This window comes from Drosophila suzukii, chromosome 3 (assembly GCF_043229965.1).
Source record: "Drosophila suzukii chromosome 3, CBGP_Dsuzu_IsoJpt1.0, whole genome shotgun sequence".
Classification (NCBI taxonomy): domain Eukaryota; kingdom Metazoa; phylum Arthropoda; class Insecta; order Diptera; family Drosophilidae; genus Drosophila; species Drosophila suzukii.
This window is the reverse complement of record NC_092082.1, coordinates 30,488,013-30,514,259: the sequence shown is the minus strand read 5'-3', so window position 1 is coordinate 30,514,259 and position 26,247 is coordinate 30,488,013. Positions and strand designations below refer to the sequence as shown.

Below are 26,247 nucleotides of genomic sequence, written 5' to 3'. Positions count from 1 at the left end.
AATAAAACAGCTATCAACACACCTCTTAACTCCGCGGTTCTACTTCCTACATCTGGGAATAGGGCTCGTAATACACTATCTCAACTAGTAGCTAACCACGATAGCTCACCCTCAACGCAGCTCTAGCATCGCCTGTGGTCCGGCATCGTAGTAACCATCGTTACCCTTGCCGCGACGCGATCAACCTGCCAGCAAAGCGTCCCCGTGCCAGCGACAAGTGCTCATTACCCCCTTGTCCCACGGTGTGACCCGGAAGTGTCTACGTCGGTTAGGCACAAACATTGGTGACCCCGACGTGATCCTTTAACAACAAAGGATCACACTCAAGCAACCCCCTTCCCACTAAAGGACTCACAGCTTTATCCAGCTTCACAGGATACGCTTCGTCTTCCAGCGTCACAGGAACTTCAGCTTTATCCAGCTTCACAGGATACGCTTCGTCTTCCAGCGTCACGAAACTTCAGCTTAATCCAGCTTCACAGAATACGCTTCTTCTTCCAGCGTCACAGGAACTTCAGCTTAATCCAGCTTCACAGGATACGCTTCTTCTTCCAGCGTCACAGGAACTTCAGCTTAATCCAGCTTCACAGGATACGCTTCGTCTTCCAGCGTCACAGGAACTTCAGCTTAATCCAGCTTCACAGGATTCGCTTCTTCTTCCAGCGTCACAGGAACTTCAGCTTAATCCAGCTTCACAGGATTCGCTTCTTCTTCCAGCGTCACAGGAACTTCAGCTTCATCCAGCTTCACAGGATACGCTTCTTCTTCCAGCGTCACAGGAACTTCAGCTTCATCCACCTTCACAGGATACTCAGCTTCATCCAGCTTCACAGGATACTCAGCTTCATCCAGCTTCACAAGATTCTTTGTTTCCAAGACACACAATATGTCTACTTCATTCATTGAGGAAACAAGTCACACAAGAATCGATTTACACAATCGATTACTAGACACCCAAAACGAGCTGCAAGGGAAAATCCAACAGCTCATTAAGAATTATGGCAAGGATTCTGCCGACCGACGCCACCGAGACGGCTATTATTCCGGTAAGCTAAATCAGTTAAACGATCTCTGGCAGCAGTTTTGCGACCTAGATGAAGAAGTCCAGCAAGCGGCATTACCCACTGGAAGTGAGTACTCTTCACGACTAGTAGCACTTAAAGAGCTGGTCGAAAAATATCAGAATATCTTTCTGGACAACGTGCCGACTGGAAGCGGGCTTCCGAAGGCCCCCAGACGAACTTCGGCCAACATCAAGCTTACAACAAGAGATCAAGTCAAAGGAGATTCCGCAATTGACGCGGTGATCCGACAGTTGCAGAGAAGATGCAACGAATTGGAGTCATCATTAACATTAGCCTCGAACGCCCCAACTGTCACCCCAGCCTTACAAAGGCACCGGGATCTCCATTGGGCGTTACTGAGGCAAGCCCACGACGAATTGGATAGCACACCTGGGGCCGCAGCTCGGGCAGAAGCAGAGCTAGCCCAATTCCACACATACGAGGAATACGAAATGAACCTGCTACGAGAAAACGACGCGCCAATGAGCCTAAACTTGGCACTTCCGCCAATTAGCATTCCGGAGTTCAACGGCGAGTATCTAGACTGGCCACGGTTCCATGATCTCTTTGTGGAATTGGTACATAACAAACCATATTCGGCCAGTCAAAAACTACATATTCTACAGAGTTCGCTTCGTGGTGAAGCGAGGAACGTCTTGACAGACACAGCCTTCTCACAGGGTGGCTATGACGACACCTGGTTGCGGTTGAAGGCCAGGTACCAGAACGGCAAAATATTAGTATTCGCCGCCATAGCTAAAATTATTGACCATAGGCCTATAGACGGCTCCTCGCGCCAACTAAGGGCCTTACATGACACTATAAAAAACTCAATGAGTACTCTTAAAAACCTCGATATCAGCACAAAATCCTGGGATCCAATCCTGTGTTTTCTTATCAGAAGAAAACTAGACCAGCAATCTCTAGCTGCTCTAGAAAATTCAGCGGATGCACCAACGGAAATTCCAACGTTAAGGAGTGTACTAACGTTTATTGAACGGCGCGCTTGCATGCTGGAGACGATAAGCGTTCAACCAACAGCAACACTACGCCATCAGTCAGTTCACAACGAAGAGAGCTGTAAGATTTGTCACCTAGGACCACATAATCTTAGAGCATGTAGCCGGTTCCAGGAAATGGACCCCAAAACACGGCGCCAAGCCATTATTCAAATAGGAGCATGCACAAATTGTTTGTCGACAGCTCATATGGTTGAAAACTGTGGATCACCGACCAATTGTCGAGTCTGCCAGCAACGGCACCATTCACTGTTACACAAAGGACCAACTAGCAATCCAGTGGCCGGCGCAGTAACCATTGCAGGCTACGACAACGTAGGAGGATATACTCTGCTCGCGACCGCGAAGGTCTCATTACAAGGGCCAAACGGTCAATTACAAACATGTCGCGCTGTAATAGATGGTGGATCACAGGTGAATCTTATCTCAAGCAGAATGGCAGAGCTGCTATCTCTTAAGGAAGGTTCACCGATTGAAATATCTGGAATCGGAGGAAAGATATCAACAGTAATTAGATCAACACTAAAGCTCTCATCCTGTACATCAGGGTTTGAAAAACTATTAGAGGTATTTATTATGCCCACAGTCATTACAGACCAACCGTCAGTACCGATTACAACCGATCTTAATATTCCCGAGGGACTGCCATTAGCAGATCCTGACTTTCGGCAACCTGGACCCATTGACCTAACCTTAGGGTCTGAGGTGTATTCTCGTGTAATAACCGGTGAACTTCTTGAACTAGGACCTAATAAACCTTTGGCACAAGGCACTAGGCTTGGTTATGTAATCACAGGTTATCTCAATAAAGAAACCTCATCTGATACGGAAATCAACCCTATTCTGGTAGAAGGCAGAGGTGATTTTGCAGGACCGAACGTTGCTTATGAACCAACGAAAGATAAAAATCCGATGAATATAGAACCGACTTTTCATCAATTCAAAACCTACAAGAAGGCTGACTTTGGTTCACCATTTCTAAACTTAACCAAGAAAGATCTCAGTTTTGTTGCAGAACGTCCACATACCATAGACGTTCCAAATGATCAAGTTCTACGAGGGCACAATTTCAGTCCCCACGGTAATGTCAATTTTATCGCAAAAGGGAGTGTTAAGCAGCATCAAGAAGATGTGAAGGACCTGAATTACAATCATGAACCTCAGTTGAAGGAACGATCCACCTTGGTCAATGATTTGTTAGGTGCTTCCGATACAATTCGGTCAAGGACTGACCGACATCACGACCTAATTGAGGGTACCCCTCAATGGGGGGGAGAATGTTCGTACCCAAAGGTACTCAACATGACCACACCCAACAAATCAAGCAGTAGCCAAGTTGGGAACAGTACCAGGCGCTCAGTAGCACCCACTGCATATGAGAATTGCTGATCAGCATATTATATGTCTCACTAACTCACCGTCTCACCGACTCAACGGCACACTGACCGGCCAATGCAGTCAGCACATTTTGCAGTGTCAGCCAACTACGCAAAGCCAACTACGCCAACTGCTACCATAATCATAATTCCCTGATCTACTTTAGAATATAGCTTACTTCACTAATCATTACACTAAACTTCTGTGTTCCAAGTAGTATATAAACATGTTCCAAATGAAGAATAAAACAGTTATCAACACACCTCTTAACTCCGCGGTTCTACTTCCTACATCTGGGAATAGGGCTCGTAATACACTATCTCAACTAGTAGCTAACCACGATAGCTCACCCTCAACGCAGCTCTAGCATCGCCTGTGGTCCGGCATCGTAGTAACCATCGTTACCCTTGCCGCGACGCGATCAACCTGCCAGCAAAGCGTCCCCGTGCCAGCGACAAGTGCTCATTACCCCCTTGTCCCACGGTGTGACCCGGAAGTGTCTACTTCGGTTAGGCACAAACATTGGTGACCCCGACGTGATCCTTTTACAACAAAGGATCACACTCAAGCAACCCCCTTCCCACTAAAGGACTCACAGCTTTATCCAGCTTCACAGGATACGCTTCGTCTTCCAGCGTCACAGGAACTTCAGCTTAATCCAGCTTCACAGGATACGCTTCGTCTTCCAGCGTCACAGGAACTTCAGCTTAATCCAGCTTCACAGGATACGCTTCTTCTTCCAGCGTCACAGGAACTTCAGCTTAATCCAGCTTCAGAGGATACGCTTCTTCTTCCAGCGTCACAGGAACTTCAGCTTAATCCAGCTTCACAGGATACGCTTCATCTTCCAGCGTCACAGGAACTTCAGCTTAATCCAGCTTCACAGGATTCGCTTCTTCTTCCAGCGTCACAGGAACTTCAGCTTCATCCAGCTTCACAGGATTCGCTTCTTCTTCCAGCGTCACAGGAACTTCAGCTTAATCCAGCTTCACAGGATTCGCTTCTTCTTCCAGCGTCACAGGAACTTCAGCTTCATCCAGCTTCACAGGATACGCTTCTTCTTCCAGCGTCACAGGAACTTCAGCTTCATCCAGCTTCACAGGATACTCAGCTTCATCAAGCTTCACAGGATACTCAGCTTCATCCAGCTTCACAAGATTCTTTGTTTCCAAGACACACAATATGTCTACTTCATTCATTGAGGAAACAAGTCACACAAGAATCGATTTACACAATCGATTACTAGACACCCAAAACGAGCTGCAAGGGAAAATCCAACAGCTCATTAAGAATTATGGCAAGGATTCTGCCGACCGACGCCACCGAGACGGCTATTATTCCGGTAAGCTAAATCAGTTAAACGATCTCTGGCAGCAGTTTTGCGACCTAGATGAAGAAGTCCAGCAAGCGGCATTACCCACTGGAAGTGAGTACTCTTCACGACTAGTAGCACTTAAAGAGCTGGTCGAAAAATATCAGAATATCTTTCTGGACAACGTGCCGACTGGAAGCGGGCTTCCGAAGGCCCCCAGACGAACTTCGGCCAACATCAAGCTTACAACAAGAGATCAAGTCAAAGGAGATTCCGCAATTGACGCGGTGATCCGACAGTTGCAGAGAAGATGCAACGAATTGGAGTCATCATTAACATTAGCCTCGAACGCCCCAACTGTCACCCCAGCCTTACAAAGGCACCTGGATCTCCATTGGGCGTTACTGAGGCAAGCCCACGACGAATTGGATAGCACACCTGGGGCCGCAGCTCGGGCAGAAGCAGAGCTAGCCCAATTCCACACATTATACGAGGAATACGAAATGAACCTGCTACGAGAAAACGACGCGCCAATGAGCCTAAACTTGGCACTTCCGCCAATTAGCATTCCGGAGTTCAACGGCGAGTATCTAGACTGGCCACGGTTCCATGATCTCTTTGTGGAATTGGTACATAACAAACCATATTCGGCCAGTCAAAAACTACATATTCTACAGAGTTCGCTTCGTGGTGAAGCGAGGAACGTCTTGACAGACACAGCCTTCTCACAGGGTGGCTATGACGACACCTGGTTGCGGTTGAAGGCCAGGTACCAGAACGGCAAAATATTAGTATTCGCCGCCATAGCTAAAATTATTGACCATAGGCCTATAGACGGCTCCTCGCGCCAACTAAGGGCCTTACATGACACTATAAAAAACTCAATGAGTACTCTTAAAAACCTCGATATCAGCACAAAATCCTGGGATCCAATCCTGTGTTTTCTTATCAGAAGAAAACTAGACCAGCAATCTCTAGCTGCTCTAGAAAATTCAGCGGATGCACCAACGGAAATTCCAACGTTAAGGAGTGTACTAACGTTTATTGAACGGCGCGCTTGCATGCTGGAGACGATAAGCGTTCAACCAACAGCAACACTACGCCATCAGTCAGTTCACAACGAAGAGAGCTGTAAGATTTGTCACCTAGGACCACATAATCTTAGAGCATGTAGCCGGTTCCAGGAAATGGACCCCAAAACACGGCGCCAAGCCATTATTCAAATAGGAGCATGCACAAATTGTTTGTCGACAGCTCATATGGTTGAAAACTGTGGATCACCGACCAATTGTCGAGTCTGCCAGCAACGGCACCATTCACTGTTACACAAAGGACCAACTAGCAATCCAGTGGCCGGCGCAGTAACCATTGCAGGCTACGACAACGTAGGAGGATATACTCTGCTCGCGACCGCGAAGGTCTCATTACAAGGGCCAAACGGTCAATTACAAACATGTCGCGCTGTAATAGATGGTGGATCACAGGTGAATCTTATCTCAAGGAGAATGGCAGAGCTGCTATCTCTTAAGGAAGGTTCACCGATTGAAATATCTGGAATCGGAGGAAAGATATCAACAGTATTTAGATCAACACTAAAGCTCATCCTGTACATCAGGGTTTGAAAAACTATTAGAGGTATTTATTATGCCCACAGTCATTACAGACCAACCGTCAGTACCGATTACAGCCGATCTTAATATTCCCGAGGGACTGCCATTAGCAGATCCTGACTTTCGGCAACCTGGACCCATTGACCTAACCTTAGGGTCTGAGGTGTATTCTCGTGTAATAACCGGTGAACTTCTTGAACTAGGACCTAATAAACCTTTGGCACAAGGCACTAGGCTTGGTTATATAATCACAGGTTATCTCAATAAAGAAACCTCATCTGATACGGAAATCAACCCTATTCTGGTAGAAGGCAGAGGTGATTTTGCAGGACCGAACGTTGCTTATGAACCAACGAAAGATAAAAATCCGATGAATATAGAACCGACTTCTCATCAATTCAAAACCTACAAGAAGGCTGACTTTGGTTCACCATTTCTAAACTTAACCAAGAAAGATCTCAGTTTTGTTGCAGAACGTCCACATACCATAGACGTTCCAAATGATCAAGTTCTACGAGGGCACAATTTCAGTCCCCACGGTAATGTCAATTTTATCGCAAAGGGGAGTGTTAAGCAGCATCAAGAAGATGTGAAGGACCTGAATTACAATCATGAACCTCAGTTGAAGGAACGATCCACCTTGGTCAATGATTTGTTAGGTGCTTCCGATACAATTCGGTCAAGGACTGACCGACATCACGACCTAATTGAGGGTACCCCTCAATGGGGGGGAGAATGTTCGTACCCAAAGGAACTCAACATGACCACACCCAACAAATCAAGCAGTAGCCAAGTTGGGAACAGTACCAGGCGCTCAGTAGCACCCACTGCATATGAGAATTGCTGATCAGCATATTATATGTCTCACTAACTCACCGTCTCACCGACTCAACGGCACACTGACCGGCCAATGCAGTCAGCACATTTTGCAGTGTCAGCCAACTACGCAAAGCCAACTACGCAAACTGCTACCATAATCATAATTCCCTGATCTACTTTAGAATATAGCTTACTTCACTAATCATTACACTAAACTTCCGTGTTCCAAGTAGTATATAAACATGTTCCAAATGAAGAATAAAACAGTTATCAACACACCTCTTAACTCCGCGGTTCTACTTCCTACATCTGGGAATAGGGCTCGTAATACACTATCTCAACTAGTAGCTAACCACGATAGCTCACCCTCAACGCAGCTCTAGCATCGCCTGTGGTCCGGCATCGTAGTAACCATCGTTACCCTTGCCGCGACGCGATCAACCTGCCAGCAAAGCGTCCCCGTGCCAGCGACAAGTGCTCATTACCCCCTTGTCCCACGGTGTGACCCGGAAGTGTCTACTTCGGTTAGGCACAAACATTGGTGACCCCGACGTGATCCTTTAACAACAAAGGATCACACTCAAGCAACCCCCTTCCCACTAAAGGACTCACAGCTTTATCCAGCTTCACAGGATACGCTTCGTCTTCCAGCGTCACAGGAACTTCAGCTTAATCCAGCTTCACAGGATACGCTTCGTCTTCCAGCGTCACAGGAACTTCAGCTTAATCCAGCTTCACAGGATACGCTTCTTCTTCCAGCGTCACAGGAACTTCAGCTTAATCCAGCTTCACAGGATACGCTTCTTCTTCCAGCGTCACAGGAACTTCAGCTTAATCCAGCTTCACAGGATACGCTTCGTCTTCCAGCGTCACAGGAACTTCAGCTTAATCCAGCTTCACAGGATTCGCTTCTTCTTCCAGCGTCACAGGAACTTCAGCTTCATCCAGCTTCACAGGATTCGCTTCTTCTTCCAGCGTCACAGGAACTTCAGCTTAATCCAGCTTCACAGGATTCGCTTCTTCTTCCAGCGTCACAGGAACTTCAGCTTCATCCAGCTTCACAGGATACGCTTCTTCTTCCAGCGTCACAGGAACTTCAGCTTCATCCAGCTTCACAGGATACTCAGCTTCATCCAGCTTCACAGGATACTCAGCTTCATCCAGCTTCACAAGATTCTTTGTTTCCAAGACACACAATATGTCTACTTCATTCATTGAGGAAACAAGTCACACAAGAATCGATTTACACAATCGATTACTAGACACCCAAAACGAGCTGCAAGGGAAAATCCAACAGCTCATTAAGAATTATGGCAAGGATTCTGCCGACCGACGCCACCGAGACGGCTATTATTCCGGTAAGCTAAATCAGTTAAACGATCTCTGGCAGCAGTTTTGCGACCTAGATGAAGAAGTCCAGCAAGCGGCATTACCCACTGGAAGTGAGTACTCTTCACGACTAGTAGCACTTAAAGAGCTGGTCGAAAAATATCAGAATATCTTTCTGGACAACGTGCCGACTGGAAGCGGGCTTCCGAAGGCCCCCAGACGAACTTCGGCCAACATCAAGCTTACAACAAGAGATCAAGTCAAAGGAGATTCCGCAATTGACGCGGTGATCCGACAGTTGCAGAGAAGATGCAACGAATTGGAGTCATCATTAACATTAGCCTCGAACGCCCCAACTGTCACCCCAGCCTTACAAAGGCACCTGGATCTCCATTGGGCGTTACTGAGGCAAGCCCACGACGAATTGGATAGCACACCTGGGGCCGCAGCTCGGGCAGAAGCAGAGCTAGCCCAGTTCCACACATTATACGAGGAATACGAAATGAACCTGCTACGAGAAAACGACGCGCCAATGAGCCTAAACTTGGCACTTCCGCCAATTAGCATTCCGGAGTTCAACGGCGAGTATCTAGACTGGCCACGGTTCCATGATCTCTTTGTGGAATTGGTACATAACAAACCATATTCGGCCAGTCAAAAACTACATATTCTACAGAGTTCGCTTCGTGGTGAAGCGAGGAACGTCTTGACAGACACAGCCTTCTCACAGGGTGGCTATGACGACACCTGGTTGCGGTTGAAGGCCAGGTACCAGAACGGCAAAATATTAGTATTCGCCGCCATAGCTAAAATTATTGACCATAGGCCTATAGACGGCTCCTCGCGCCAACTAAGGGCCTTACATGACACTATAAAAAACTCAATGAGTACTCTTAAAAACCTCGATATCAGCACAAAATCCTGGGATCCAATCCTGTGTTTTCTTATCAGAAGAAAACTAGACCAGCAATCTCTAGCTGCTCTAGAAAATTCAGCGGATGCACCAACGGAAGTTCCAACGTTAAGGAGTGTACTAACGTTTATTGAACGGCGCGCTTGCATGCTGGAGACGATAAGCGCTCAACCAACAGCAACACTACGCCATCAGTCAGTTCACAACGAAGAGAGCTGTAAGATTTGTCACCTAGGACCACATAATCTTAGAGCATGTAGCCGGTTCCAGGAAATGGACCCCAAAACACGGCGCCAAGCCATTATTCAAATAGGAGCATGCACAAATTGTTTGTCGACAGCTCATATGGTTGAAAACTGTGGATCACCGACCAATTGTCGAGTCTGCCAGCAACGGCACCATTCACTGTTACACAAAGGACCAACTAGCAATCCAGTGGCCGGCGCAGTAACCATTGCAGGCTACGACAACGTAGGAGGATATACTCTGCTCGCGACCGCGAAGGTCTCATTACAAGGGCCAAACGGTCAATTACAAACATGTCGCGCTGTAATAGATGGTGGATCACAGGTGAATCTTATCTCAAGGAGAATGGCAGAGCTGCTATCTCTTAAGGAAGGTTCACCGATTGAAATATCTGGAATCGGAGGAAAGATATCAACAGTAATTAGATCAACACTAAAGCTCATCCTGTACATCAGGGTTTGAAAAACTATTAGAGGTATTTATTATGCCCACAGTCATTACAGACCAACCGTCAGTACCGATTACAGCCGATCTTAATATTCCCGAGGGACTGCCATTAGCAGATCCTGACTTTCGGCAACCTGGACCCATTGACCTAACCTTAGGGTCTGAGGTGTATTCTCGTGTAATAACCGGTGAACTTCTTGAACTAGGACCTAATAAACCTTTGGCACAAGGCACTAGGCTTGGTTATATAATCACAGGTTATCTCAATAAAGAAACCTCATCTGATACGGAAATCAACCCTATTCTGGTAGAAGGCAGAGGTGATTTTGCAGGACCGAACGTTGCTTATGAACCAACGAAAGATAAAAATCCGATGAATATAGAACCGACTTCTCATCAATTCAAAACCTACAAGAAGGCTGACTTTGGTTCACCATTTCTAAACTTAACCAAGAAAGATCTCAGTTTTGTTGCAGAACGTCCACACACCATAGACGTTCCAAATGATCAAGTTCTACGAGGGCACAATTTCAGTCCCCACGGTAATGTCAATTTTATCGCAAAGGGGAGTGTTAAGCAGCATCAAGAAGATGTGAAGGACCTGAATTACAATCATGAACCTCAGTTGAAGGAACGATCCACCTTGGTCAATGATTTGTTAGGTGCTTCCGATACAATTCGGTCAAGGACTGACCGACATCACGACCTAATTGAGGGTACCCCTCAATGGGGGGGAGAATGTTCGTACCCAAAGGTACTCAACATGACCACACCCAACAAATCAAGCAGTAGCCAAGTTGGGAACAGTACCAGGCGCTCAGTAGCACCCACTGCATATGAGAATTGCTGATCAGCATATTATATGTCTCACTAACTCACCGTCTCACCGACTCAACGGCACACTGACCGGCCAATGCAGTCAGCACATTTTGCAGTGTCAGCCAACTACGCAAAGCCAACTACGCAAACTGCTACCATAATCATAATTCCCTGATCTACTTTAGAATATAGCTTACTTCACTAATCATTACACTAAACTTCTGTGTTCCAAGTAGTATATAAACATGTTCCAAATGAAGAATAAAACAGTTATCAACACACCTCTTAACTCCGCGGTTCTACTTCCTACATCTGGGAATAGGGCTCGTAATACACTATCTCAACTAGTAGCTAACCACGATAGCTCACCCTCAACGCAGCTCTAGCATCGCCTGTGGTCCGGCATCGTAGTAACCATCGTTACCCTTGCCGCGACGCGATCAACCTGCCAGCAAAGCGTCCCCGTGCCAGCGACAAGTGCTCATTACCCCCTTGTCCCACGGTGTGACCCGGAAGTGTCTACTTCGGTTAGGCACAAACAAAGCTTTTTGTCAAGAATGACACCTAGGTACTTTGGTGTGGTTTGGGAGAATTAGATTTGGTATCTTATACTCCCTTGTAAAGAGAACTAGTTCGGTCTTTTCTGGGTTAACTCCCAGTCCAAAGACAGCCGTCCACCTGGAGAGGGTGGATAAGGCTGTCTCCATTAGATTGCAAAGAGTTTGCGGGAATTTGCCCTGCAGTAGGATAACCACGTCGTCCGCGTAGGCTACCACTTTTGTGCCCGCCCCTTCTAGAAGTGATAGCAGTTTGTTGACCACTAAAACCCATAGAAGAGGTGAGAGTACGCCCCCTTGTGTTGTTCCTCTGCTGACATTCCTGGTCGAGTGGGCTGATCCCATAGTGCAGTACACTATTCTGCTGGTTAGCATGGTGTGTATGAGTCCCACTATGGGCCGCTCAATGCCCAGTTCAGTCAGCGCACCAGGAATCGCCGTTGGGGTGACGTTGTTAAAGGCGCCTTTTATATATAGAAACGCTGCCAGAGAGTATTTCTTATTGTGGAAACCTCTCTCTATACTGTACACTAGAGAGTGGAGGGCGGTATCTGTCGATTTGCCCTTACGGTACCCGTGTTATGCGTCAGAGAGTAGGCTATGGTCGATGGTTAGCCTGATATGGGTGTCACTTAGGCTTTCCAGGGTCTTCAACAAGAAGGAAGAGAGACTAATCGGACGGAAGTCCTTTGGGTTGGTGTGGGAGGGTTTGCCGGCTTTCGGTATAAAAATTACCTTAACGTCCACCCACCTTGTTCGAATATGGCTTAGAGCAAGGCAGCCGTGGAAGATGGCTGTCAACCAGGGTAGGGAAATATCTAGTGTCCGTTGTAGCTGGGCCTGGAAGAACCCATCTGGGCCGGGGGATTTGAAGGGCTTAAAAGAGTTAACAGCCCATTGAATGCGACCTGGGTTTGAGATGTTGTCTATACTGGTCGTCTAAGTTCTCCTCTATGTAGAGGTCCTCTACTGCATGGGTGTTTTTAGGGAAGTGGGTGTCTAACAGTAGTTCACCTGACTGTTTTCCGTCCAGCTGTCAGCATTGGTTTTTAGATAGCCAATGGTTGCTGGAGATTTTGCTAAAATTCTTCTGAGTCTGGATGCTTCCGCAGTAGATTTTATGCTACTGCAGAAATTAGCCCAAGCTCTTCGTTTTGATATTCTAATTTCCTATTTGTATAGGCTTAGTTTTGTATGGTATAAATTCCAGGAAGATTTCCTATTGTTGTATTTAGCTCTATTAAAGTAAGTTCTACACTCTCTTTTGAGGTTCGCCAGGGTTGCGTTCCACCATGGGGGTTTGTGCTTTGCTTTGACTGTTTTGCTTGGGCAAGCCCTTTTTAAGGCCTCACCACAGATATCAGTAAAGGTGTTAACTAGGTTATCTAGTTCTTGACCGTTTCGTATGTGCGTCGGTGGAGCGTGTAGGTTCCTGTTAAGGAGATTTTTGTGGTATCCCCAGTTGGTTAATCTTAGATTAGTAATGTTCTCGGCGGGAGGACAGTCTAGAGTTATTGTAAATTCTATGTAATGAGTGCTCGATGCCCACCTTCTACGCTTCTAGCTGGTTAAGTAGGGGATCAGATATTAGTGTAATGTCTAAGACTTCCCTCCTATTTCTGGTGATGAAAGTTGGGTGATTACCTTTGTTGCAGATGAATAGATTTGATTGAAGGAGATAGTCGTAGAGTAACTCACCCCTTTCGTTTGTGTTTGTTCTTCCCCAATGTGTGTGGTGTGAATTAGCGACCACACCCAGGATGAGTTCCTTAGATGAGTGAGTATGTATGAGTTGTTGTGTGGTGATGTTTGGTAATGGCCCTTCGTAGTCGTGAGCCAGATAGAATGATGCTATGGTGTGATGTGTGTTTTCGTTTAGCTCCAGTCTGACCGTGGTGAGGCCGCCTTCGCTAAGCTGTGGAACAAGAAAAGTGTTAAAGTGTGTCATTGTTAGAATGCATGTTCTGGTTTTACCCTTATCCTTGGTCTAAAATAGCTTGTATAGGGCGGTTGACAAGCCACAGATTGTAACCAACAATCCATGGCTCTTTAATGAAGACTACGTCTATGTTGCCTGTTGCCAGGCTGGTGAGGAGGGCAGCGGATGCTGCCTTGCAGTGGTGCAGGTTAATCTGCAGAAACTGCACCATCTTTGGGACCGTGTTCGGGCTGGGTACCCTCCGCGTCCTCCGCTATGTCCTGAAGAACAGTGCGCCCTGGTCGGGTTATGTCCTGAGTGCACAGCTGCTTCAGGCTCTCTGTCAGCTCCGAGTCGGTTGACAAGTAGTCGGTGAGGGTGGCCTCCTCATGCTCCAATTCGTCGTCGCTGTCTGCCGCTAGCTTATCCGTGTCATAGATGCGCAGTTGCACCTTATCGAACCCATGGTTCACCCGGTTTTGTTGGGCTGCGAGGGGTTCCAAGCAGGCCTGGTTCAAGAGGATTACCACGTTCATGGTGACACGCTCGGTTTTCTCCACCTTGACCACCTTCTAACCGTCTGTTGGAAGTTTCGGGTTGAACCTGGTCAGCAGGCTGAGTATAGCCGCTGGTTCCGAGGGTTCCGACGGCAGCCACACCCTCGCTCTTCTGCGGCCTCGCAAACTGCCAGCTTGGCCCCGTGGTAGACCTCGTCGACCTTATTAATGGCAGCCTTGTAAAGTGCTGACGACCTCTCAACTTAACGTTGCCCTGGTACCACCCTGCATCTGTGCATTCGGGTGGCAGACCTGGGTTCTCGACCAGCACTTTTAAGGCCACTAACGTCATTGGTTTCTTGGGATCCTACCGCCTTCATCGCTTCGGTCGATGACACCAATGATCTGCCGATCCTTTACTACTTCAGCAAAGGATCTCGACCATGTGCCGCGGTTGGTTACTCTGGCCTTCTTGCTCACTGGTTGAGCTGTCTCCATCGACTTTTCTCGCTTGTTGCTGGTGGTCAAAGCGATGTCAAAGTCTGGGATTACCGCCTTTGCCCGGGATATGTCCTCTTGTATTTTTAGGTAATCCAATTTTGACGCTTGATCGTGTCGTATCGGGTTGGTGGCCAGCCGTTTGAGGATCCGAAAAGCTTTCTTGCGTTCAAGAGGTCCGGCCTGGTTAGGTGGAATCCTCTTGAACTCCTTTGCCCTGGTACTCACCACGAGACCGGCTTTGGCGATCCCCTCAGGTTATAGGAGCTGGTTAGCCACACCTACGCTAGTGGAAGGCTTGGGCTTGTTGTTGTGGTGAGCTATGCCTAGCCGGCTGCGTTGTTCGCTGGCCTTGGAGCCGTGATCTTGCTCTTCTTGTCGTCGTTGGTTACGACTTCCGACTTTTTAAGAGTGTCGGACTCTTTTTTGTTGTTCATATCTTTTTTATTTTTGTTATTTGTTAAGTTCTCCATATTTATTCCCACGAGCTGCGGGGAAGGGACAGGTCCACCCGGGCAGAGATCCGCTGTACCCGGGTAAGGCTGATTTAGAACAGGCGGTCGCTACTTGCCTGAGCTCACCGTTTGAGACTGAGTTTTTTGAGAACTCGGGCTCCCAGCCAGATTGACTCTCGGCACGGTTCGAATGACACCTTAGTCCAGGTGAGATGAGTTGTGTGGGTAGGGAAGAGGTAGGTACAAAGAGTGTGGGAAGGAGGTATGTGTGAGCTATTTGTCGGAGGCGGCAGCACAAGCGCGACGTCGGTACTGCTACGGCGCAGATACCCGCTGACTGTCCGGGGCTACTTATTTACGCTTCGGGTTGGGGGCTTGGCGGTAGCCGGGCCGTATCCAACTTCCACGCTTATTCGTTGCTACCCTGGAGAACCAGGGCGCTCGCTATCCGCAACCTGCGACCCGTTCGGTAGCCTTCAGCTCGGCGCCCTCCGAGCCATCCCACTAGCTCTTTGGCCGAACCGTTTTTATTTATTATCATTATTTTTATTTTCTTTTTTTTTAGTTATTCAGAAAAGATGTTTCTTTGACAATCAATTCATTTCTCATTTTTTAGACCATTATTTAGAAAAAAATGTTGTCTTCAATTTATATATATTTGTTTGTGCGTACATGCAATTAGATCTTATCTAGATCGTTTGCTTAGCTTAGGGCCCTTTTTGTTATTCACTTATTGTGTATAGGTATGCTTTATAAAGAATATATCCGCACAAAATTATGACAATTATCAATAATAATATATTCGTTAAATGAGGATCGATATTTGTCAATTCTATTTTATTAATGACCTTTGCAGGGAAGTCTACTGTTTTCGTATACATCAATCCCATTTTGTTTATATAACTTATCTCATTCATCTTTTTTTTTTGGTTTTTCTTTTTTTTTTTAATGTTTATTTCTTTTACAGTGCTCTGCCTATTTGTTCGTATAGCTTTACGGGCTATACTGCTATTGGGCGGAAAGGGTTCCGCTCAATTTTACAATATTTTCTTTTTATACGTATTTTAAATTATGTCTAACTTATGTTCCTCCATGTAATTGTGAGTCTTCTATGCTGCATTAGCTGCGTAGGGCGTAGGGGTGGCGCTTTGAACCCCACACTTGTAGTTTCTGCTGCTGCTAGCCGGGGCCTCTGGGCCCAGGCAGTACCGGTGCCGGTCATCGCATAGGTTTTTCCTTTCGGTTTTTCCCCGCAGGTCTTTTGGCAGAAGGGCTTTTTCAGCGCTCCAGGGCAGTCCTTCGGGCACGTTTTCTCTCTTATGGGAGCGGCTTCGGAAGAGGAGGTGTTATTTTCGTATTTATAATTTTTATGGTTGAGTGAGCTGGAGTTTTGGCAGTTGCCCAGGGGGGTGGTGGTTGTTTCTTAAACAATAGCCACCATACGTGCGCTATTCTTTTATTTATTTTATTCTTTGCGCCCCCGAGTTTAGCCACAGCTCCATCTCTACTCACTCAGTTTTTTCCATTGGCCTCCAGTTTTTTTTTTCGTTCCTCCAGTTCGATTTCACCGCCTGCCTGGCCGAATCTATCCGGTTGACCTGATCACCAAATATGGCTTCTCTATACATCGGTGATCTCCAGCAGGACGTCACTGAAGCGGGACTTTTTGAGAAGTTATCGTCTGCTGGTCCAGTCCTATCACGGTCGCCATGTAATATGTTGTCCCAATAAGATTGTAGTTCTCTTTATTCAATGAATTCTTAACTCTACTACAATTATTCGTACAGCTAGTGAGAGTGCACCGCCAGAGACGCCGGCAGAGCAGCGTTCAATGTTTATTTATATACGCATGTATTAGTGGCTGTTGACGTAGAGTTGCCGCGGCAGAGGAGAGGTCTTATGTTGACAGAGCGGTCGCGTATGTCAAATATGCGGACTCAGCACTGCCCAGTACCAGTGCACTCAACGGCGATCTTATTACCGGTCACTTGAAGAACTGTTTGGGACTTGTATTTGTGGCTTTCATATTGTGGCCAAGTGCTACAATGTATTGGTAATAATATTAATGCATAACACTGGGTACAGTGTGCATTCGATATGTGAACGTACTACAATAGCCTTACACATAAAAATTCAATATTATAGAATTCTTAAACAAGTACCCCTTCCGACGTCAGAGTAGAGTCCAAGAAGATTAAGACTCCTCGCCCGGATGGTCGGTCAATGGTGTACTTACCAGGAAAAATTTCGGAGTCTCAGTTAAGATTGTCAGGGCTGTCCGTCGAAAGTTATGTCATTGTTCTTGACCTACTCCACTTATCGCGTCAGCATACCCTCCTTGTTAAAGTTCTAGCACTCTATGCTTTTGATTTCTTTTTCACATTATAAATTTATTGAGTAATATATATCGGTGCGTGCCATGGATGAATAATATAATATTGCCTAATGCATATAAAATTAATTTAATTGTCAATTATTATACCCTTTTATGATTATGAATTCAGTCAGAAGTTTACAACGCAGTATAGGAGACATTTCCGACCTTATAAAGTATATATATTCTTGATCAGACTAGACGAGTCGAGCTAGCCATGTCCGTCTGTCCGTCCGTGTTTCTACGCAAACTAGTCTCTCAGTTTTAAAGCTATCGGGCTGAAACTTTTTAAAAAGTTTTCTTTCTTTTGAAGGTAGTATATAAGTCGGAACCAGCCTGATCGGACAACTATATCTTATAATGTAGTATGCACTTATATTGAATATCTACTGTACCAAGAGTACTTGAATCAAACACACTGTAACACTTTGTTGCAGTGTTTACATAAACAAAGGCTCGGTCAAAAACCTAAGTGGCCGAAACGTGAGTCGATTGGCGGCGTACACAGAAAGTGCAAGTGTCAGCATTCTGTTGCACACGCCGGCCGCTCAGCCAAACTCAAGTACATACATATACCTCCGCGCTCCAGACAAAGTGAGCATAGCTATATACTTAAGAATATATTGGCCGTCTCTCCGTTGCCGCTGTTGGCAGCGCCGCTATGAGACTTAGACCTCCTTAGCTCCTAAGTAAATTAAGTAAAAGAAGAAACTCTTTTGAGCTCAGAGCGGCAACAACGGCTGCTCTGCTCCAAATACAACCAAATAAAAATGGTTATCTAACTGAAGTGAAATTGGACTTATATTTTTTGGGCTTTATGGAAAATCCTACACATTTAAACTATTACATGTGACGTTGGTCCTGGAGGACCTAGGAAGGAAAAACTGCAGGACAGGAAATTGAAGACGATTTCATTTCACCGTGACGCTGGTCCTGGAGGACCTAGAAAGGAACAACTGCAGGACAGAAATTGATGAATTTCATTAGCAGCAGACAAAAAATAGTATCGCAGTGAGTAGAGTGTGATGTGTGCTAAACGCAGTGGTGTGGTAAAAAGACTAAAAGCCAGAAGGGCTGAATTACTGAAGCTACTAAGTAGCGGAAGTATATTAAATTGGAACGATTCGGTCAAATTACATGCCGAACTCCAAAATATAAAATCTTTAATAAGTGAAAGAAAAATTCAAGCCACAGCCACAAACACACACACCTCCCCAGCAATTAAAAGTCTTGCCAAAACTACCTCCACCACAGAAAAAAGAAATACCAAAATTTACAAGGAAGTGCCCAAACGACTGCGAGGGACCACTGTGCTCGCCCCATTGCGAGTACACCAGTGCAGCCAGCACCGGTGCCCTGTTGTGTGAAACTCCTTGTGTTGGAAATGTTAATAATCTTTATCCATTTATTGATAACGCATCTTTTTCGGTAGTTTTGTTATATTCTTTTTTTATTTGGTTGCATGGCAGGAGCAGCGTTAATGCCGCTTCCAACGTCAAGTTGTTTCTGATTTTACAATTTGCCTTAGGATCTAAGTAAGCCTAATTCTCGTAGCTGCGCTGCTTACAGTTGGGCGGCAGAGAGATGGCTATGTATATCTTATGTATATAAAGTGTATTTAATTATGCTCTCTTTGGCTGGAGCGCGAGGGCATGTGTATGTACTTGAGTTTGGCTGAGCGGCCGGCGTGTGCAACAGAATGCTGACACTTGCACTTTCTTTGAGCGCGCCGATCGACTCATGTTTCGGCCACTTAGGGTTTTTGACCGAGCCTTTTGTTTATACCCTGCAGTTCCAAAATTGAGTTAAGCGCCCAATCATCACGAAGCCGACTGCGACGTCGGCAGAGAAGCCAGCGATGCCGGCAGAGCTGAGCGCAACGGCGGCAAAGCGACGCGCTCTCAGTCGGGTCCGCAAAGAGAACGCACAAAAAAGTAATTTTGGGCTCTCCCTCTCTCGTCAAGTCTCAGACGAAAAAGTGCGCGTGAAGGGAAAGAGGCCCAGCAACTAAAATATATAGACCTTTGTGCACCCTTGCCTTTTGAATAATGCGACATTTGTTCGTAAATGTTAAAACAACGATTTAAAATAATAGGTTTCTGTTTTAAAATATTTGCATTTCTTAAACAAATTTATATGTTTATTAATATAATTTAATAATATGTAAAGTTTTAAAAATATATTTTTATAAACCGATTTGCATAGTCGAATATGTCTATAAATACCCTGCTTTTATGTGCAAGATGCATAGACCAAACGGGACATGCAAAAAAAACAACAACGGCTTAGCGGAACCGTTGTTGTTGTTGCTTGTTGTTTTTCTGGAAGGCACGCGCCTTTTTTCGTCTTTTCACTTGCGTTTACTTAAGTGAAGAAGTTAGAAGTTCAAGCAAACATACCAGCAATTTACTAAATTAAATTAAATTAGTGCCTTAAAAGTGAAAAAGAAACGATTCCCAGGTAAGTCTGTCGCAGACTAATAATATTGAAAACAGTGAGAGTAAAAAACAAGATAATCTATATTTAAAATAAGGGAAATACAAGATTCCCAAAATAAAACGTGGCGGAAAAAAAATAGCTGTGAAAAATATTAATTTTTGACGTGAAAAGCAACAAATGGTGCATATAATAAACAAATCTGTGAAAAAATTTTAAAATCTTATTGAGTGCTGAGTTCCTAGGGACCAAAAATAAGAGATGTTTGTTTTTATAACTTATGATTTTTTGATTAAAGCACAATTTTTATTTTTGTGTAAGTAAACAAACATGGCTATTTAAATAAAAATCTCAAACATCTCTAATTTTCCGTCCCTGGAAAAGTGGTATTTTTTCCGCATCTGCAAAATAAATAAATGATTTAATAAATAATAAAAAAAATACATAAATAATTTTTTACAACAAAATAAAATAAATCAAGTGACCGCAAACAAAAGTTTGCAAATTTCTTCTCGATATTTTTTTAATTTTCTTTATATTTTTAGACAAGGCTGATGGTAAATCTATAAAAAAAATGGAAGGCTAAGTCGTTCCATCTTAAGCATATTATCCGAGGAACTTGTTCTGTCCCACAACTTGGAGGGGGGGCAAAACAAGAAGAGGCTCAGACTACCCAAATTTCGCCCGTGCCTTATTAAGTAAGTTTTTGTTGAGGCTGAAAACTATTGTTTGTAAGTTCAATTTTTAAAAGACTTCTGGGATTTTTACATTGAATGCCAAAGATAACATTTCTTTTATTATAAATAAATCTTACAACTAACGATTACTTTCGGTCACTCGTTTTTATTCTCGTCTTGTTTTATTTTTAAAACTAATTTTTTTCTAATACTAGATGCAATCGCCCTGGTGGATCCCTCGGAGCCTCCCGAAAAGGCGCTGCAGAAGGCAATGCGGTGCGTTAAAAACTTGAGTTGTACCAAAAAAAGGCAACGCCGGCACCAGATGCTGAGAAGGAGGTGCCAGCGACCCCGATAACACCGGAAACCCCCGAGCTCAAATTTTAAAATAAACAAATAAAAATAAAAATTACAACTGAAATTTTATTTGCTGCTAAGCGCTGAAAGTGCGCTTTTTCGCTGCTTGAATGAGCGCTTAACGTGTGCTGAATGTGTGCTTTTACCGCTGCTCAATCGAGCGCTCAACATGTGCTGAATGTGTGCTTTTTCCGCTGCTCAATCGAGCGCTCAACATGTGCTGAACGTGTGCTTTTTCAGCTGCTCAATCGAGCGCTCAAGAGGGTGCTCAAAAAAGCGCTCAATGCGTGCTATTTTTTGAGCACTGATGAACCCTAGGACATGCCTATGTTAATTTCAGCACATAGCTCCATACAAATTGTGCGCTCATTGAGCGCTGAGTGATGAGCTTTTTGCAGTGATTGAGTGCTCAATAAGCGCTGAATGGTACTGCAGGGTATAAACACTGCAACAAAGTGTTACAGTGTGTTTGTTTCAAGTACTCTTGGTACAGTAGATATTCGATATAAGTGCATACTACATCTCCCTCCTTTTGAAAAATAACGTAATATTATGAAGTTATTTCTTCTTCTTTTTTAAATTTTTTATTTTTTTTTTTTTTTTAAAGAGAATGGAATTGGGAATAATATATGTATTAAAAGAAAAAGTATTTTTAAACATGGAGTTTAAAAGAATTTCTAAACATGGTTACCCTCATAAGTATTTCTAAACATGGCCATGTTAAATGCAATTATGAAATAAACATTTTTAATCTATCTTTATGTACTATTTGTTTTTTATTTTTGTTATTTATTATAGTTATGTTATCTCTATCTCCTATTTGTTCTACCCTATAAGGACCTGTATATTTCGAATCTAACTTATGTCCTGTTTCATTTTTCAATAAAACCTGATCTCCTATTTTTAAATCGAAATCTAAACTAGTTTTGTCGTAACTAATTTTCTGTTTTAGCTTTTAAGATTCTAGCATAAGTCTAGCTCTCTTAATTGCCTGTTCCAATCTTAATTTGGATTCCTTAGCATAATCTTCTATATTATAAAGTGGTTTTATTTTATCTATGCTATTAAAGTGCTTTGGTAGATTTGAAGTTTTACCGAAAACTAGCTCATATGGACAATAGTCATGTGCCATAGATGGGGTTGTATTAAAACAATATACGAAGTATCGTAGCCATACATCCCAATCTGTTTTGTCAACTGAGATGTATGAACGAATGAACTCATTTAGTGTTCTGTGGCTTCGCTCCACGGTACCTACAGTCTGGTGGTGGTTGAAGTTATGTTTTTAATATGTAAGTATTTACATAGATCTTCAATAATTGAATTTTTATATTCTGTTCCCATGTCCGTTATGAACGTCTTCATTGGACCGTACTTTAGAATAAAATCTTCAAATATAGCTTTTGCTACTGTATGTGCACTTTTATTTGGTATAGGTATAGCTACTAAGTACTTAGTTAAATCGCAGATGAGTGTTACTGCGTATTCGTTTCCGTTATTAGATTTTGGAAGTGGACCAATAGTATCTACAATTACTATATCAAAAGCTCTTTGTGGAGTTTCGGTTATAGTTAGTGGGGTCTTAGTATGTTTAGTCGTTTTCGACTTTTGGCATTTAGGACATTTCTTTATGTACTCTTTTATGTCTTTGGAAATATTTTTCCAGTAATAGTGTCTCTGGACCTTGGCCAAGGTTTTTGTAATGCCTGTATGACCACCTTGTATTGGATCATCATGGAATGTAGACAAGATAGCTTCTTTTTCTTTATTATTTTTGATTACGGTCACCGGGTTGAGTAGCGCTACTCTCAATGATTTCAATATATTATTGCCCATCATTTTAAAATTATCAATTGAAACATGTTCAAAGATATTTTCCCATGGTGCCACTTTGAGTTGGCTGACTTTGTGAATACCGGCCTGCTTTTCACGCCTTTGAAAGAATTGACCTAAGTCAATGGTTCCATTAGTATACAAATCGCTAACATCATAACTTGCTGTAATTTTCTTTCCTTGCTTAAATAAACACATTTTATTATTTACATGCAAGGTCACTACTTTACGTACTTCATCATTGTTTATGACTTCATATACGTTGGGCTTTGAAGCTTTTTCTATAGATTGCTTATGCAATTCTATTTGATCTTTTCCTGCGCAGGATTTCTGTCTACTTTGGTTTCTGGTAGTGACTTTCAGAATTTTATTACTTGTTTGTATATTTGTTAGGTCTGTGATTGTTATTCTGGAGAGCGCATCGGCTACATAGTTGTCTTTACCCTTTAGATACTCCACCGTAAAATTATATTCCTCTAATTCAAGTCTCATTCGTGTTAGTTTGGAACTTGGATTTACCATTGAAAATAAATATGTCAGCGCTCTATGGTCTGTTTTGACAGTGAAGTGTCTACCATAAATATATGGTCTGAAGTGTGTTATTGCCCAATGAATGGCTGCTAGTTCTTGTTCTGTGGTGCTCTTGTTGCTTTCACCTTTCGTAAAGGATCTTGATGCGTATGCCACTGGAAGATGTAGTCCATTTTTGTTTTAAGTTAGGACTGCTCCACAAGCGTATTTGCTAGCATCTGTGATTATGCAAAATTCTTTGCTAAAATCTGGGTATTGCAACAGAGTGGGATTTATTAATGCTGATTTAAGATGTTCGAAGGCGTTTTGACATTGTGTTGTCCATTCGAATTTTACATCTTTCTTACATAATCTTGTTATGTGACGGGAGTATTCAGCAAAATTCTTTATAAAACGTCGGTAATAATTGCAAAATGCAAGTAATCTTCTAGCGCTGTCCGCATCATGTGGGACTGGATAATTTTGAATGACGTCGTATTTTTTGTCGTCGGGCAAGATTCCTTTATCTGTGCATTTATGTCCTAAGAAAGCGACTTCATGCATAAAAAATGAACATTTTTCAGGATGTAACTTCAAGTTGTGTTTCCTACATTTCTCGAAAACATCAGTTAAGTTCTTGAGCATGTGTTTTTCGGAACAACCTATGACTATTAAGTCATCCATATAAAGAAATGCTTGCGAAGGTTCTAATCCAGAGAAAGCTATAGTCATCATTCTTTGAAAAGAGTTTGGCGCTATTTTTAAACCGAATGGTAATCGCGTGAAGCGATACGAACCATTGTTTGTTGAAAAAGATGTTATATCCCGTGAACTTTTTTTCAGTTCAATTTGATGAAAACCTGACATTAAGTCAAGGCATGAGAAATATTTTGCTCTACCTAGTTGATCTAAAATATCATCGATTCTAGGGAGTGGAAATTTATCAGACAATAGTTTTTTATTAATTTGACGATAGTCAATTACTAATCGCCATTTTTTATTTTCCGAGTTTGGAAGTGACTTTTTTGGTACTAACAAAAGTGGGCTATTATAAGGTGATACAGAGGGTTCCACTATTTCATCACTGATGAGTTTTTGTACTTGTTTTTGAATTTCGTCTTGTTGACTATGAGGATTTCTATAATTTTTTATATATACGGGTTCATCATCAATTAATCTCAGCTTTTGTTTATAAAAATTATTGGTAGTGATCGATTCGGTTTCTAGTCCGAACACATCACTATACTGGGTGCATAATGCTGTAAGTTGTTTATTGAATTGAGGCGGGAAGTTTTTTGCAAGTTGGGATAATACAATTTTTTGTCTGTCTTTTAAGTCCATTTTTACTATGTCGTAGTTTGAAAGTGGTTCATGATGAATGTTTTTGATATAGACTAGTTGATCTATGTTTGTAGTATTTAGTAATCTTATATATGCATTTTGGACTGTTGCTATGGTATTTGCGATATAGATACCATGCTGAATTTCTTGATTCGGAATTAATACACTGTCTTCTTCTGAATTTCTTTCGATTTTTCGGACGACTTGGGATCTTGCTGGCAGAATTAGGGAGTTGTTGCTATTGGAACATAAATTGGATATTTTAGGTTATTTGGTCTTATTATAAGCCAGTCTTCAGACGGCTTGAAGTCTAATTGACAGTTGTATCTTTTGATAAAATCGATTCCTAGTATTCCATCACATGGAATAGCGAATTGCATATTTACGATATGGAAATCATGTTGATTTATGTACTTAAAAGTTTGAATTTCAATAGAAGTTAAGCCTTTTGATTTTGTAACTTCCTGACTTATACCCTGTATGTTTATGATGTAAATATCTTGAATGTTTTGAAAATTATCAGAATTTTCCTCCAATAAGGATATTTCCGCACCTGTGTCTAGTAAGAGAACTAATTCTTTTCCTGTTGCTACGTTCGTGAAAGTGACAAATGTATTTTGACTGAGATTTAAAGTGTGAATTTTGATGTTGTTTACTGTCGTGTATCTAAAGGTGTTTGGGAGTTTCCCGAATTTGTTTGCGCCACTCTAACATTGTTATTGTGGTTGTTGTTTCCCCCACGGCTGTTTCCGCCGCTGGTGTTTCCACCACGGTTGTTGTTTCTGTTATAATTGTTATTTTGGTTATTTCTGTTATAACCATTGTTTTGATTGTATCCGTTATTCTGATAATATCTGGTATTGTTATAATTACCTCGATTATTACCTCGATTATTACCTCGTCCGCGATTTCCACCGCGCTGCGGGTAATTTTTGTAATATAAGACAATGTTTGTCTGTCCGGTTGCTTCCGTGATACTGCTTACAAATTTGGATATGGCTTCATTCATTGTATTGAAGGTACCGGCTTGCATTATAGTTTTTACCTTATCTATTTGGCAATTTTTTGTCATTGCTCTCACTGCATGCCGAGTGGAATAACGTCTGGCTAACTCTAGGGATAAGCCATCTGTTATAAATGCACCTTCTAAGGATTTCGTCATCTGCTCAACCTCTTGTGTGTACTGGTTGGCAGTTTTATTGCGTTGTTGTAGGCTCATCAGTTTTGCTGACAACACTTCTACAGTTTCGCCTTTGACGTTGTTTTTTAATCTGGAAATGACTTCAGCTATTGTTGTTTCATCTCCGATTAGATTTCTGGCGACACCTTTTAGCTTTGTTTTTATAATTGAAACTGCTAATTGTTCGTGTTCGCCTTTTATTGATTCTACTATTTCTAATGCATCCATAAAACTTGTTAAGTTTTCAGATTTACCATCGAAAACTGGTATAAGCTTGGATGCTGTGTTAAAGAAATCAATATTAGATTGTGCCATTGTGATATTGTTTCTTATTTTATTTTCTATTATGGAATTATCATCAGAATCTGTAGAATTATCTAGATCTGACATTAAAACAGCTGGAACAGTAAGATTATTTAAATCTTGCTCTTCTATTTTAGGATTTGTTTCTGTAAGGTCTTTTGATTATATTTGGTCACTGTCAGTTTGTTTTGTTGATTCCGATTCATCACCAGTTTCAACTGCTAGGGAAGTGTTAAGTATGGTTGGTACCGATATGTCCAACTTAAACTTTTGTTTAATTGATAATAAATTAGATCGTAGTCTGATCAAAAATTTTGATACTTGGGACCAATGATCTTGATTTAATTTTTCCCTCT

The 26,247-nt window shown here is 42.9% G+C and overlaps 1 protein-coding gene and 1 long non-coding RNA gene across 5 annotated transcripts in view; one reads left to right on the top strand and one right to left on the bottom strand.

Annotated features, from left to right (window-relative positions):
* The window catches only part of AGO3 (Argonaute 3), a 547,891-nt gene that overhangs the window by 15,967 nt on the left and 505,677 nt on the right, over positions 1-26,247 (bottom strand). The window lies entirely within an intron of this gene.
* On the top strand, positions 19,036-21,162 carry LOC139353205 (uncharacterized). The gene is made up of 3 exons (XR_011604381.1): positions 19,036-19,188; positions 20,236-20,388; positions 20,583-21,162. It is a non-coding gene; the product is annotated as an uncharacterized lncRNA (long non-coding RNA).